Source organism: Rhodamnia argentea, chromosome 6 (genome assembly GCF_020921035.1).
Source record: "Rhodamnia argentea isolate NSW1041297 chromosome 6, ASM2092103v1, whole genome shotgun sequence".
In the NCBI taxonomy this organism is placed as follows: domain Eukaryota; kingdom Viridiplantae; phylum Streptophyta; class Magnoliopsida; order Myrtales; family Myrtaceae; genus Rhodamnia; species Rhodamnia argentea.
Window position 1 is genome coordinate 20,635,984 of NC_063155.1, and position 13,867 is coordinate 20,649,850.

Below are 13,867 nucleotides of genomic sequence, written 5' to 3' on the forward strand. Positions count from 1 at the left end.
GCTGCGTGATCAAGTTTCTGGACATCTTATAAAAGTCTACTGAAATAACAAAACATCCTTTCTTTTGTTTTTGTTTTGCACAAACAATATTTCAGATAAATTTTGTTCTGTCAATCTCATATCGAAATCAACAAGGAGATTTTTAGATGCTCGAATTATCATGTCACACGTGTACCTAACCAAGGAGCAAGCACGAGACGTTTGCATTGCACTATCATCTCTACCAGTAATATGTTATCCAACTAACATTTATTTTTTTGTTATATATTCTCGCGCGCGCATATATATAGACAAGATTAAGATAAAACCGAGTTCACTGATATGGTTGCAGACTGTGCTTACTCAAGTACATCAACCCTAGAAATGAAATTAGGATTTTACTAATTCGATAAAATTACTTAAAAAGTTTTAAATTTATTGTATTTGTGTCAATTTAGTCCTAAATCTTTTCGCAGTTTGCCAATTGAGTCAATCCATCTAATCTTGACATGGACGCTAATTTTTCTACATGGCATGACCGACACTAACGTGGTCATTTTCAAATATTATTTAAATAAATTTTTTGTAATTTTTTTTGTTTTTCTTTTTTATTTTATTTTATTTTTTTGACCTAGTGCCGTCGAAGGCATCCCCCCCCCCGGGTGATGCCCATGTCGTCCGGGGGCTAGGCCGTTCCTCGCCTAGATCTAGCGCGGGCGACCCTAGTCTAGGCGAGATCGGGCCTCTCTTGATCCTAGCCAACAAGGGTGGCCCTCGCCAAATGGGCAAGGGTGACTTCGCCCAGCCTTTTCTGGCCATCACTTGGGACTGGCCATCCACCGGCAAAAAAGAAAGAGAAAAACATGAAAAGGAAAAAAAACTCAGAAAAATGTCAAAAAAAAGTAGTCCACGTCGGTGCCGGTATGCCATATAGACGGCCAACACCGATTGGACCGTCACTTCAGCTTTTTCCGATCAAATTGGCTAAGTAGACTCAATTGGTAAAATATGAAAATGATTAGGACTCAATTGACACAATTGGAAAATTTAGAACTGAATTGGAATAAGTGCAATATGTTTAAGACTTTTTTTTGAAAACTATAACGGCTCCAAGAAATTGATTTAGTGGTTAAAGAATTAACATGCTTTTCAATCATAAATGCACGAAATATGTTTTGTTTCTTACGCCCTCTAGTGTAAAATAATCTTTTGGTTGGGCCACATATATATTGGCTTAAAAAGTTTCTAAAAGCATATGAGAAAACGATGGAACCGAAATGATAGCAGAAGATGGTAGCGAATCCGTTTGTCGTGGCTGGTGACAATGTGAGGCCATGGAAGGACCCACGAGGCCAAAAATTTTGATCAGAAATTGCACCTAACAAGTGCAATATGCGAATATGGAGTACGGACAAAGAAACATCTATAATTATATATATATATGCCGAACTGTATGCCTCCCACATGAAATTGCATTATGTCTGATGATCTAGATTCATCGAAGCCAATTGTGGTATGTGCATAGTGGATGTTCTTCGGGTACGACCATCTCATTCACCAAAGCCAATTGTTGTATGCTTCGCTCTTATAAGAAGGTTAGGACGGATTCATAATACTCGACATGTGATGATATACTTAAATGGGAAGAGCCGATTGTACTTACAAAGTACCAGAAAATTAAAAATATTGGGAGAGTGAGGAGGGGCCAAAACTAGCTAGTAGCATATGGTTAGGTTCACCAATGTTGAAATTAAATTCCGTGGGTCCCACATTAAGCTGCCAAACGTTGTGGCTCTTGCCCCTTCCAAAGTTCATATCACTTTATGATCTTGTGGCCCTTTTGTGTGGAAGGACCTTCTGTTTTGGCATTCAATGTTCACATTGCCCCACTTGGCTTGAAATCGTTATGGGCTTGGGGAATTTGCCCTTTCATCCTGCCATGAAGGAATCCCATGCCAATCATAGTAATGCCTAATCTATAGATCACCGTCGATTTCCATCTACCCATTTGTTTTTGATATGAGCTTGATTTCCGTGTGGTGAGAAGAAAGTCGCCACCCATTATTGATTTCTCTCTTTTTCTACTTTCAAGTTGATAAGTCTGTCTTTAATTTGAAGGAATGCGATTGGAAGTCAAGTTATTAATATCCTTCCACTCGAAGGACACAGCCTCAAACACAAACTAATAACTTATTATTATATATACATGTATGTATACATGCACACATACACATACGTACATATGTGTGCATGCCTGTATGTATGATAACCATCAAGTTTTTGACTATCAGAGTTTCTATACTAACTGACAATTAGACCCGGCAAACTCAACTCATTTATCCTCAATATAAAAATATACAAGTCACTAGTCTCATACCCATAAGTCACTCTTTCAAAATGCCATGGCGATAATCCAAACGCTCTCATTCTATTTGCTGCTAACAAATGAACATGAAAAACGTTTAATATGAATGGTATGAGCAACTACATCACAATGAGTAGTACATCTCTTCTAAGTAAATCGAGCATCCGCTATGCACATAGAAAGCAATACCATAAGCTCAAAATCCAAACCCAAGATACAATGTACATATTGAATCAAATATGAGTTGTTTCATTTCAACAAAGCTTTATAAAAAAAACGAAGTACTCGTTTAATCCACCATCAAAATTCAAACATCAACTGTCAAGTCTATTAATTTATCTCTATGAAAAACACACATCAATGGTCTATTCATCGGACAAATCTATTGCTCAATATCCAACTATGGTCACGACACATACTTGGTAGGGGTGAGCATGGTTCTAGGGTAGAACCGAGAACCTAGAACAGGGAACCCGTAGAATCCGTCTGGTTCCGGGTTCCAAGGTATGTAGGGTAGGTTCCAGGTTCCAAAAATTGAAGAACCTGTCTCAACGGGTAGGTTCCGGGTTCCACTACCTAGAACCTAGAACCCGAACCCTAGATCCTGAAATAAATTTATCTATTTTTCTTGATATATATTTTTGTATGATCCTATAATGTTCTATGGTATCCGATGATGAGTGTATAATCTGGAGCCAAACAAATTTTTAGGTTTCGGGTTTCAAAAAATGATAAACGTGCTCCAATAGATTGGTTTCGGGTAAAATATAACATGTACGGAATCTAAAATCACTCACCTCTACTTTCTCTTAGATGTTATAGCGTTCACTCTCATTTTGCTTAACTAAAAATGAAAAAAGAAAATAAAATAAAATAAATTGATAGGTTCTCGGGTACCCTGGAACCGACCCTAGAACCTATGATAGGGTAGGTTCCAGGTTCTAAAGTATGAAGGGTAGGTTCTAGGTTCCAAAAAATGATGAACTTGTTCCGACGGGTAGGTTACGGGTTCCAAGTGGAACCTGTAAGTAACCTGAAACCGCTCAACCTAATACTTGGCAACAAGACAATCAAGATTTTTTCTTGGCAAGGTCTCCACTTATTATCAGCTAGTGTCTCGACCTAGAATGATATCCTAACATCAGTGTGCATACCTAGAAATGCCTAATCGGGTTCAAGGCGAGATCGAACATCAAACCCTAATCGTCCAAGGATCCACAAAACCAAATCCGAACACTTCTCATACTTAGAATACATTTTTTCAACTAAAGCATATATTCTTTCCTAACTTCATAAGTCAAACAACATACATTTGATAAGAAATTTCTCAAATCGTTTTAGAAGACATTTCCTAAATCGGATTGGCAAAGCGGTATATAAATTGAAAATGCTCGATGTAAATTTATATGCAACAAATATCCATTTTCATAATTCATAAAATATCAAATCTCTACCAGCTTCTAAACACGAGTTTACAAATTCATAACATAGATAGCAATACTCACGTGGGAATGCCCAAACCAAACAACGAAAGTTATTCAAACCATTGAACTTGCGATCTTATTAAATAAGCGAGGAACAATGTCAAAATCGAGGAAATCTCTACCTCAACTATGAATCGGCTAAACTCAGCTTAATCACTAACAAAATGACTCCCATGGGTTAACAAAATGACTCCCATGGGTTAACAAATTGCTCGCCCACATGATTAGTCAAAACTTTTCGCAACAAGGAGCTTGAGCGCTAAACTTTAGAATTCCACTCCGAGTAAACTGTAATTCCGAATCGATTTTTGTCAAACCCACGGTTCCACCACGCCATAATTGATCATTTTTTCATGTAATTAAATAACTTAACAACTTCAAAATCGGACCTAGCAATTCAAATTTCACATAACTTTGAATTTGTGTCCTAACTCAGAAATTACTTTGATTAGATGAATAAAGGGAAATTACCAAAAAAGTCCTGAAGCTATTGTAATTGTGTCGATTTAGTCCTAATTTTTTTTTTTTGCGGATTTAGTCATAAGGGTTTTATATTGTGCCAATTTAGTACATCCAACCAATTTTAGCAAGCCGATGACATAATATTTAGATTTTTTTATTTTTTGAAATTTTATTTAATTTTTATTTGTCTTTTCCTTTTTTTTTTTCCTTCCATTTTCTTCCTCTAGCTGGTGGTCGGACCTCGATGACCAGCCAGAGGCGAAGGCCCGACCTCGGGTGAAGCTTTTCCCCGCCCGGCCTTGGTGAGGCTGAACCTCTCTAGCCCAAATCTGGCAAGGTCAAACCTTGTCTAGCGATAGGGAAGCTCGACCTTCTCGGCTGGAGGAAGAAGAGGGAAAAAAAGGAAATTCTAAATTCTAAAAATATTAATAATATGTCACCGACGGCCGGCAAATATTGACTGGATGGACTGAATTGACACAATTGCAAAAGATTTACCACTGAATTGACATAATTGCAATAAATTTAAGGCTTTTATGATGATCTTCCCAATGAATAAAGGACTTAATTCCTTGTTGGATGTTATGAAATGGAAGTTAATTCGGCTTGGCGAGACCTCATGGCGTGTACCCCTCCTGTTTCCTTTCATTTTCATTTTCCTTCTTTCCCTTTCTGTCCATGCGTACACTTTTCCCTTTTAACACAGCTGGACATCCACTTTCTTCCTTTTATTGACTAGTCAATTTTTTTTTGGCTACCAAGTAAAAAAAAATATCAATGCCATAATTTGCCTTTCTTAAATGAAATTTCATCCTTGAAATTTGAATTTACCTCAACTTTCAATTAAATGAATTGTGCCTTGCCTCCTCCTCTAGTTCCCAAGTGGCCTTCCTCTCAAGGTGAATCTACCATTGGATCTTCACAAATTAAATAGTCTAACGTTGTAAGACTTGATCCTTCTTATCAATGATATAATGCTCCTTACGTGTTAGGTTCAATTTGCCCAAGAATTAAAATGAAGTTAGATAAGACTAAGCTAGAAATGGCGAAAAGCTTTGAGCTTCAAGTAAATGAGAATAAATTTGTGGATGACTTGGCTGGGAGGACTTGTGCTTATACGTAATGGGATATCTCTGGAATACAATGTAGACACACCATATGTTGCATTAACTTCATGAAGTTAGAAATAAAAAAATGACATTGATGACTGCTTCAAGAGAGATGCTTATGAGAGATGTAATCAATTTCCCTTACTAGAGATGAATGGACAAAAAATGTGGCCCAAAGTCAGTATTGAGCCAATCAAGTCCCCCTAGCCCCCCCACCTTGTAGTAGGAAAATGAGAAGAGAAGAAAAACAAAATCAGGACAAGAATGAACGAAGCAGTGATGGGAAGAAATTAATGAAAGTTGGAGTCAAAATGTGATGTTCAAATTGCCTTTATTATGGGCATAACAAGAAAACATGCATGAATCTTACAGCACCTTGGCCACCCAAAGTAAGTTTTACTTGACAAATTTGTAAATTTTAATTATAATTTTTTGGGGGCTATCATGACTGTTAACGTTGGTGTTTCTTGTATTTATTCACATACAGGCAAAAAGAAGAAGACCAAAGAATGCTACTAGTGCATATGATAGTGCACAGGACAATAGACCCTCTAATTGGGACACTGCAATAATCACGAAGAAGAGGGCACATGTTAGTGTTTTTTCAGGGGCAATGTACCAAAAAATTCTTAAATCTATTGTGTTAGTGCCAATTTAGTCATAAATTTTTTGCATTTTTACTAATTGAGTCCATCCAATCAATTTTGGCCAAAAATCATATACGTGGATGTTGACCGCACTATGTGGCGTAACCAACATTGTCGCAGACAATTTTAAAAATATATTGAATTTCTTATAATTTTTTTTTGGTTTTCTACTTTTTTTCTTTTCTTCTCATTTCTTTGTTTGTATAGGGGGAAAAGGGTTGATAAGTGTCGCCGACATTGGGTGAGGGTGTCGTCGCCCTAACCCAAATCTGGCAAGGGCCGTGATGCCCTCACTGTGACTGGTGAGGTTGGGCAAGTATCACCATGCCCTCGCTAGCCATAGCGAGGGTCGTGACCCCCTTGCCATATTTGGGCCAAGCAATGGTGCCACGACTCTGGTCCATAGCTAACAAGGGCCGCGATGTCCTCACCCTCACCGAATGTCGGTGAGGGTCGTCAACCCTCGACCCAAAAAAATAATAAAGAGAAGAAAAGAAAAAATATTAAAGATTCAAAAGTACTATCAGAATATTATTATAAATACTGGCATTAGGATCGGCCTCAACACGTAGGATTGTTGGTACTCATGTCTGCAATTTTCTGTCAAAATTGACTGGATGAACTAAATTGGTCTAATTGAAAGGTTTATGACGGAATTAGTACAAATGTACTAGGTTTAAGAAATTTTTGGTACTTTTCTCCTTTTTTTGGCCACATTTTATTTTCATAACACCTGTGTATATTGTGATTAATGTTTTATGATTATTTTATATCTTTAGGCTTGACAAGAATATTTACATCTTAAGTTTGAAGCTGGGAAATCAAATCTAAAGGTAATACTTTTGTCTAATGTTTTATATGTGTATTGAAAAGAAAAACAAGTTCATATGTCACAACTTTTTTTTTATTTACCGTAGATGCCTCATAGTGATAGAGTTATTGACTTCGGAGGTCCATCCTTCTCCAACAAACAAGAACAAGGAATGTTCAAGTTTAACCAAGTCAATTTTCAATTGATATCTCTCAACCTCAATGCACTTAAGAATCCGGAATCAGTGGTGGATTGTGAAATTGTGGACCAAAAATTGTTAGTGGATGCTCAATGTCTGCTGTTAGATGTGGATATTTTGTGGCAGACTGAAAAGCGCTAGTTTTTATATTATTGTTAGTGGATTTGGCCGTGTACCGTGTCGGGTTTGGGGATTTGGTAATGTAGCTTTGTATCCGAGATGTTTTGGCTATGTACTATGTGTTGAGTCTTGATATGTTGGGATGTCTCTCTTTTCCAGCACACGTGGATCGGTTTAAGTTCATCTAATGCTATTTAGTCGAATTTTGACTTCATTTGAGTTGTGCCTGCTGTGGTGCTGGGTTTGGTTGAAGGCTCTGGGGTGGATCATTATCTGTAGTTTCAGCAGGTCCTTTCAGGAAAGTTATGGTGATACAAAAATCTGATGTTGTACAATCTGATGTGCTGATTTGTGTGTCTATTGTGTAAACTCCAATCCATCGGCTTGATCAGTTTACACCTCACTTGAATTAGCGATTTCCCCAAACTTCACATGTAGCTTTGGAGTCCACTACTAGTCGGCTCACCGATCTTCTACAGCTTTGGAGCCACTACTTAGTTGGCTCACCGATCTTCAATTAGAGCTCGACGAAGAATGATTTCTTTAATTTCGCTAATCTCAGTCGCATCCTCACCAAGCGACCGAGCATGAGCCTTGGCGAGAGTGCGAGATAGGAAGAGATCGAGTGCATTGGAGTCCAGTAATTTGTCAGCTCACCGCTCTTCAATCAGAGCTCGGCGAAGAACGATTTCTTCAATTTCTCTAATCTCGGTCGCTTCCTCCTCGAGTGGTCGAGCACGAGCTTGTGCAAGAGTGCGAGATAGGAAGATATCGAGCGCTTTGGAGTCCACTATCATGATTCACAGAGGAATTCCTCCTGTCCGTGACTGATTCCTTCGAGTAAGGTGAGTCAAGAGGCTAATGCAGTGAGAGGGGCTGATGGGCAAAGGATGGAGAAGCTTGTTGGCTCCGACTTCGTGTCATCGAGAGCGAATTTGATATGGAGGAAGCGACTGAGCGTTCTCTCTCTTTGAGCCCTAATTGAAGAAGTGAAAAGTAAGCCCTAATTACTTCTAATTTCCCCAATCTTCAGAGCAAGTAACTTTGACAGTATTGTGGAGTTAGCTGACTTGGATTTACTGGTGACATGGAATTGCCACGGGTGCATACAACGCTTTTGGAGCAGTAGTGCTTTTAGAGCAGAAATTTATTTGTTTATGCAACTTCATATATATATAAATATATATTACATTTGGAGCCACCTGAAGTAGTAAAAATAATTTACTTCTCTCTAAAAGTAGAAAAATCAACTTTTGCTAGAAAATAGCAGTAGAAAATCAACACCTGGCCAGAAGTTTATTTTTAGAGCAAAAGTGTTGCATGCTCCATGTCGATTTTTGGACGGAGGGTTAATGATGGCAGATTTGGAATTCGAGTGAAAATTAAGAGTTTTGTCTTTTAAGACAAAAAGAAATTTAGGGGATATTCGGAATTAAAACTGAAGTTCGGGGTTTTTTAAGGAATTAGAGCTACTACTTCAGCATTGGAATCCATTAAAATTTGGAGTGAAAGAAGGCCCAGTGAAGCCCCTAAAAGGTTTCATCGTGCCGAGATAGAACGCCCCAATTTGCGCTCGCATGCACTCGAGAATTTATAGAAAGACCGGACTTTTGGAGACAATTTGCGCAAAGATTCTGTAAGTCTCCGGAAACAATGCTCTGATGCACAAAACCTTAAGCGTATTGCAGCAAAATAATACTTTCTGGGGGAGCAAAAACAGTGACTTACATAGTGGTACTTAGACGATATTATGCGACAAGTACGACGATATGTTGAAGCCCCTAGCGGGTCTGACCGTAGCTAAGATTTTGCTGATTGAATGTATGCTTTGATTCTTATCTTTCGGATCAGGACCCGGAAATGATCCGAATCATATCAGTACTGGTATGGAAATATTCACAACAATACTACTGATTGACACTGTGAATCCCGACAGAAATGGCGGCTTCACAGAGCATTCACCACGCCCAGGACCGCGACATCTGCTTCGGCAACGCAAGTGCCATTCTCCAGAAAGCCCCTGAACAAATGTAAGTTGGCATGCGAAATGCATCTCGCCCAACTGGACTCCTGGCTCGAGGCACTGAACCTGCGATTAGCTGCATGAGAGAGTGAGAGAGAGAATGCGTTTCCAATGTCAAAAACGAGGGTTCAATCGCTCGTGGCTTGTTTTCTTACAAGAAATGGTTACCTTTTCCAACAACATAATTTCCTTCAAGCCAATCCGAGATGAGCAGCGAGAAGCCTGCAAATACTTCGGTACCGGGAGGAAGGGTGTCTGCATCGACAGAAGTCCCGGAAGGGTGTCTGCATCGACAGAAACTAAGTACAGTGAAACGAAACCTCTGAATCTGCTTCCCTTCCCGTCCGGACAGTGTTGTAGTAAAAGTTTTGGACAGTGTTTCCTCCATCTCCGGCAGGAAAAAAATGCCTCTATTGTTGAGTTCCAAATGTTTTAATGTCCATTTTTTTAACCTACCAATCGGAAGACTCGTTTAACAAACACTATCGGAGATCAAATACATTAGTCAAGGAAGTTCATTGTTCTCCATGATCGGTATAGCGACATTTCACAAGCCAAGTGAGCAGAGGAGATCAACATCCAATTTTTAGCCGCATGTCTATCTGAGGAACGTCGAAAGCAATGCCATTTATGGTTTTCCGCTACAAACACTTCCGAGTGGTAGAATTCCTTGTCCAATTTCGAGAATTTGTCGACCGTCTGCACGAGCTTCTGACTGATCGCTTCCCTTATCATCAACAGGTTCTCTTCTCAGCCGGTGCTCTTTTCCCTCATGACAAAAACTTCCGCACCGAACACACAAGTATCGTCCATGAGATATCCACTCTGCGCGTCGTTAAACTCTTCAGAGGAGTGAATCGGTCGAAACTGCATTCGAGCCTCGTACTGTGAAAGTGCCACTCCTTTCTCACGGCATCTGCGGGAAGGACAAGAATTGAATCAACCAACCAATTCTCGGCGCTTATCTACCGTGAACATTCATTGCGTAATTGTTTGTGCCCATTAAGAGTACACTTACACGAACACACTCAAACTCAAATAGATGATGAAGTGATGAGATAATATCTGGTTTGAAGCTATACCTTGGATTTCCAAATAGTTGTCTTTGTCCAGGTCGCGCAAAAAGAATCTAACTAGAGCACGAAATTCCCAACCTGAGGGGAGCGAGCTTGTCTCCGCCATGGACAGGTGAAGCGAGACATGCTCTGTCACGACCCGACTCTCTCGAGTACGCGGCATCCCTACCAAAACGCCTCCGGTTATAAAAGATAACGTCCTAGGTACGTTATTGACCGTCCATACTATAACGCACATGGGGAAACGCGAATTCTCCCAAATCAAGAAAAAAAAGAGGGATAGAAATAAAGTCAACAACATCAGTCATATATTATAACAACTGTCAAGATAAGATTAAAAGCAGATGATCATTAACCCTACAGAGCTATAGTCACATACAACCCCATTCTTCGGGGCGGCTCTCTAAGACCAACAAAAAGATATAAGGGTTAGGTAGGGTTAAATTCTCATCTACTCCCAAAAATCCACATCAGTACCTATCCAAAAGACTACAACCCCTCAAAGTCGGGGTGAAGGATCGCAATCAGAGGTAAGTGATCGCTCTGAAGAAGGCTCAACGACATCTTCCTCAATCGGGTCGGGGTCGGGGTCGTGTTCGGGGTCTACGATCTCACCGTCCGGCGTATCGAGCTCCATCGGAACCCGGGACGGAACAGGTGGAATCGTATTAGGTGGCCCCTCGAAGCCACGAAGTGGGCTCCAAGTTTCCACCCCATCATCCAAGAACCAGGCTTTGAAGACATGTGCCACACGTTGCGGCAAGCCTTCGTCCACCCGGATCGTGGTGATGTGAAGTTCCCAGGTCCTAGTCGTACCTTGGTTCGGACGGTACACGATATCGTAGGACCGGTTAACCAGGACCCCAAACCCGACGGATCGCAACATCACTGTGAACCCGAAATGGTTAACACGGGGTGAGTTAAAAAATCTCCGTGAGTCAACGCTTAAGCCCGGCTAAGGCGTTGATTCATCCGTAGATTCCTAACAGTCAATCACATATAATATATATTTATTCCAATCACATGCAGCTCACCTGCTGGAAATCACGCATTATGCAATATTAGACATAATATACCACACTAATCAATCATGATTGTTACGTCAATCACACACGCCGACACCACACGTGATCCGATTATTAATGGCCATCCGGCCCAATTGCACACGACCGGTGTGACTTTACACTACGATCGGCAGTGTCTACCGGCAGGACCGAGCTTCGTCCCTTACTTTCGGCGACGGCATCTAATAGCCCGTGTGACTCGTACGACCGGCACGACACGGCACTATCGGGAATCCTTGTAGGGGCTTCGGTCCGTCACAAGCTGCGACCGGCATCCGTCAATCCGTGTGATCCGTACGACCGGCACGGCACGAATTGATGTGCATCCGACAAGTCGTATGATTCCGCATAACCGGCACGGTACGAACTTAACGGGAATAGTCCATTGTGTGACCACTCAAGCACACTCAGCAAATAGCCAATTTATAATCCACATTTAGTCAAATGCTCATACGATATGCTCATACAACGAGACTTCTTGAGTAATCACACAAATACACATGTTATCCATGCGACCTCGCATCCATAAATCGAGCGATCAAAACTCAACCAATTAATTAATTTGACTAGCCATCTACCAAGGCATCTCATCAATTAATTCATATAAATTATAATAGAGCGTGGAAAAGTAATTCAATGGCAAGCAATTAATCCAATCGTACGTAATTAAATTCGGACATCGATCGGTCATACGCTCATCCTTGATCTATTATTCGCTCGCGATCAAACAAAGCCAATCAATCAATCAATCAATTATTTGGCCCAAACTAGCCATAGTCAAATTACCCAATTAATTAGGGTCATTTAACCTAAACCGAGTTTCTAGCCTACACCGACCCTAATTAATTTACCTAATACCCTAATAATCTAATTAAACTAATTCAAACGTAATTAACGACTTAGCCAAGGATTAGAGGTCGACTCATTGTTAATTGCGCAAGGTTAAGCCAATGACGATCCTCCGAAAAATCCTTAGTGCGAACTTTGGGCTCGAACGGATCGCGAGCCAAAATCCTCAAACTACGGGCCCAACTTTTGATCTAATGAGTCCACGGGCCTAATAGAAGGCCCAACTTTGTGCCCAAATTGATTGGGTCTCAGCCTAGCTCGCGGGCCCACAGAATTGGCCCAAACAGACCCGGCCCAGCTCAAAAACAGGGCACTCACAGCAGAAACAGGGCAGGGCAGGCGGTGGGGTGGCTGTTCGTGGCTGTGGTGGCTTTTCCGGCGGGCGTTGAGGCGGCGGCAGGTGACAGGAAGCTTGAGGGGACCTTGAGGTAGCTTGAGGTGGTCGGCGGTGGCTTGAGGTGGCCGGAGCAGGGGTCGGCAGCAAGCAGAACCGGTGCAGGGGAGCAGAAACAGGGGAGGTGGTCGGGGGCTGTTCCGGGGCTCCGGCGGCGACGGGGCTTCGCAAGGCTGGTGGTAATGGTTCAAGGGGATATAGGGGAGTCTATAGTGGTCGGAGTTTGGCGGAGGAAGGCCTTGTGGTGGCGGATGGTGGGTGAAAACAGAACCAATGCAACTGAGGGCCAAAACAGGGCAAACCGGGGTTTGGGGCTGTTCCAGCCTTTCCGGCGGCTTCGCGGCGGTTGTAGGAGGCGCAGGATGGTTGATAGTGGTCTAGGGAAGGCTGTAGTTGCCGTAGAAGGCGGCGATGGCAGCCGGAACTCAAGCAGCAAGTGCCGAGCAACTGCAACAGCAGATTCGGCCCAAAACAGGGCAGCCCGCCCGACGTGATTCCAGCCGGTTCTCCGGCGACTCCGGCGGTGCGGCGACGGTCCGGTTGTGTCGATGGGATTCTGTGAGTGTCATAGTTTGTCCTGGTAGCTTGTGCAGTGGGTGTCGTGGTTGAAAAATGAAGAACGAAGAGGAAGAAAGAGGAGTAGTGCAAGTCGGTTTGGGGGGGTGGTGGGGGCTAACGTGTGCAAGAGAGAGAGAGAGAGAATTCTGGAAATTTTGACTAAGGCTGAGCTGATAAGGTGGGGTCCACTGAGTTAATAGCCTTGTCTCTTAGCTCATAAAACCCTAGGGGTATTTTCGTAATTTCACATTTTGGCCGGGGGTATTTTCGTAATTTCGCACCCTAGGTAATTCGGACATCCGGAAACCCGACGGTAGGTTATTTAATCCGAACTCGAGTCAAATTAGTCCGAACGAGGATTAATATGGAATTTTCTAATTCTAAGACGCAATTACTCATTTAATTGGAATTTATTCCAATTCGAGTAACGGTCCCGGAAATTCCCGATTTCCGATTTCTAATTTCGTAACATCCAAACTTTGAGCATCAAATTAAAATTTTCTAGTCGTTCCATAGACTAGACTTCACTAATTTCATTGCCCAAAATTTAGGGTGTTACATGCTCTTTCCAATTCTTGCTCTCGTTATGACCAAAAAAAAAAAAAAAAAAATTCTTGTTCTCGTTCGCACTGGGGTAAAGAACCAGCTTCCTTTGAAAAATAAGAAAGAAGAAGAAGAATCACTGTCCAGTAAAACCCAGATATGGATGGGAAAAGGTGGCCGATTG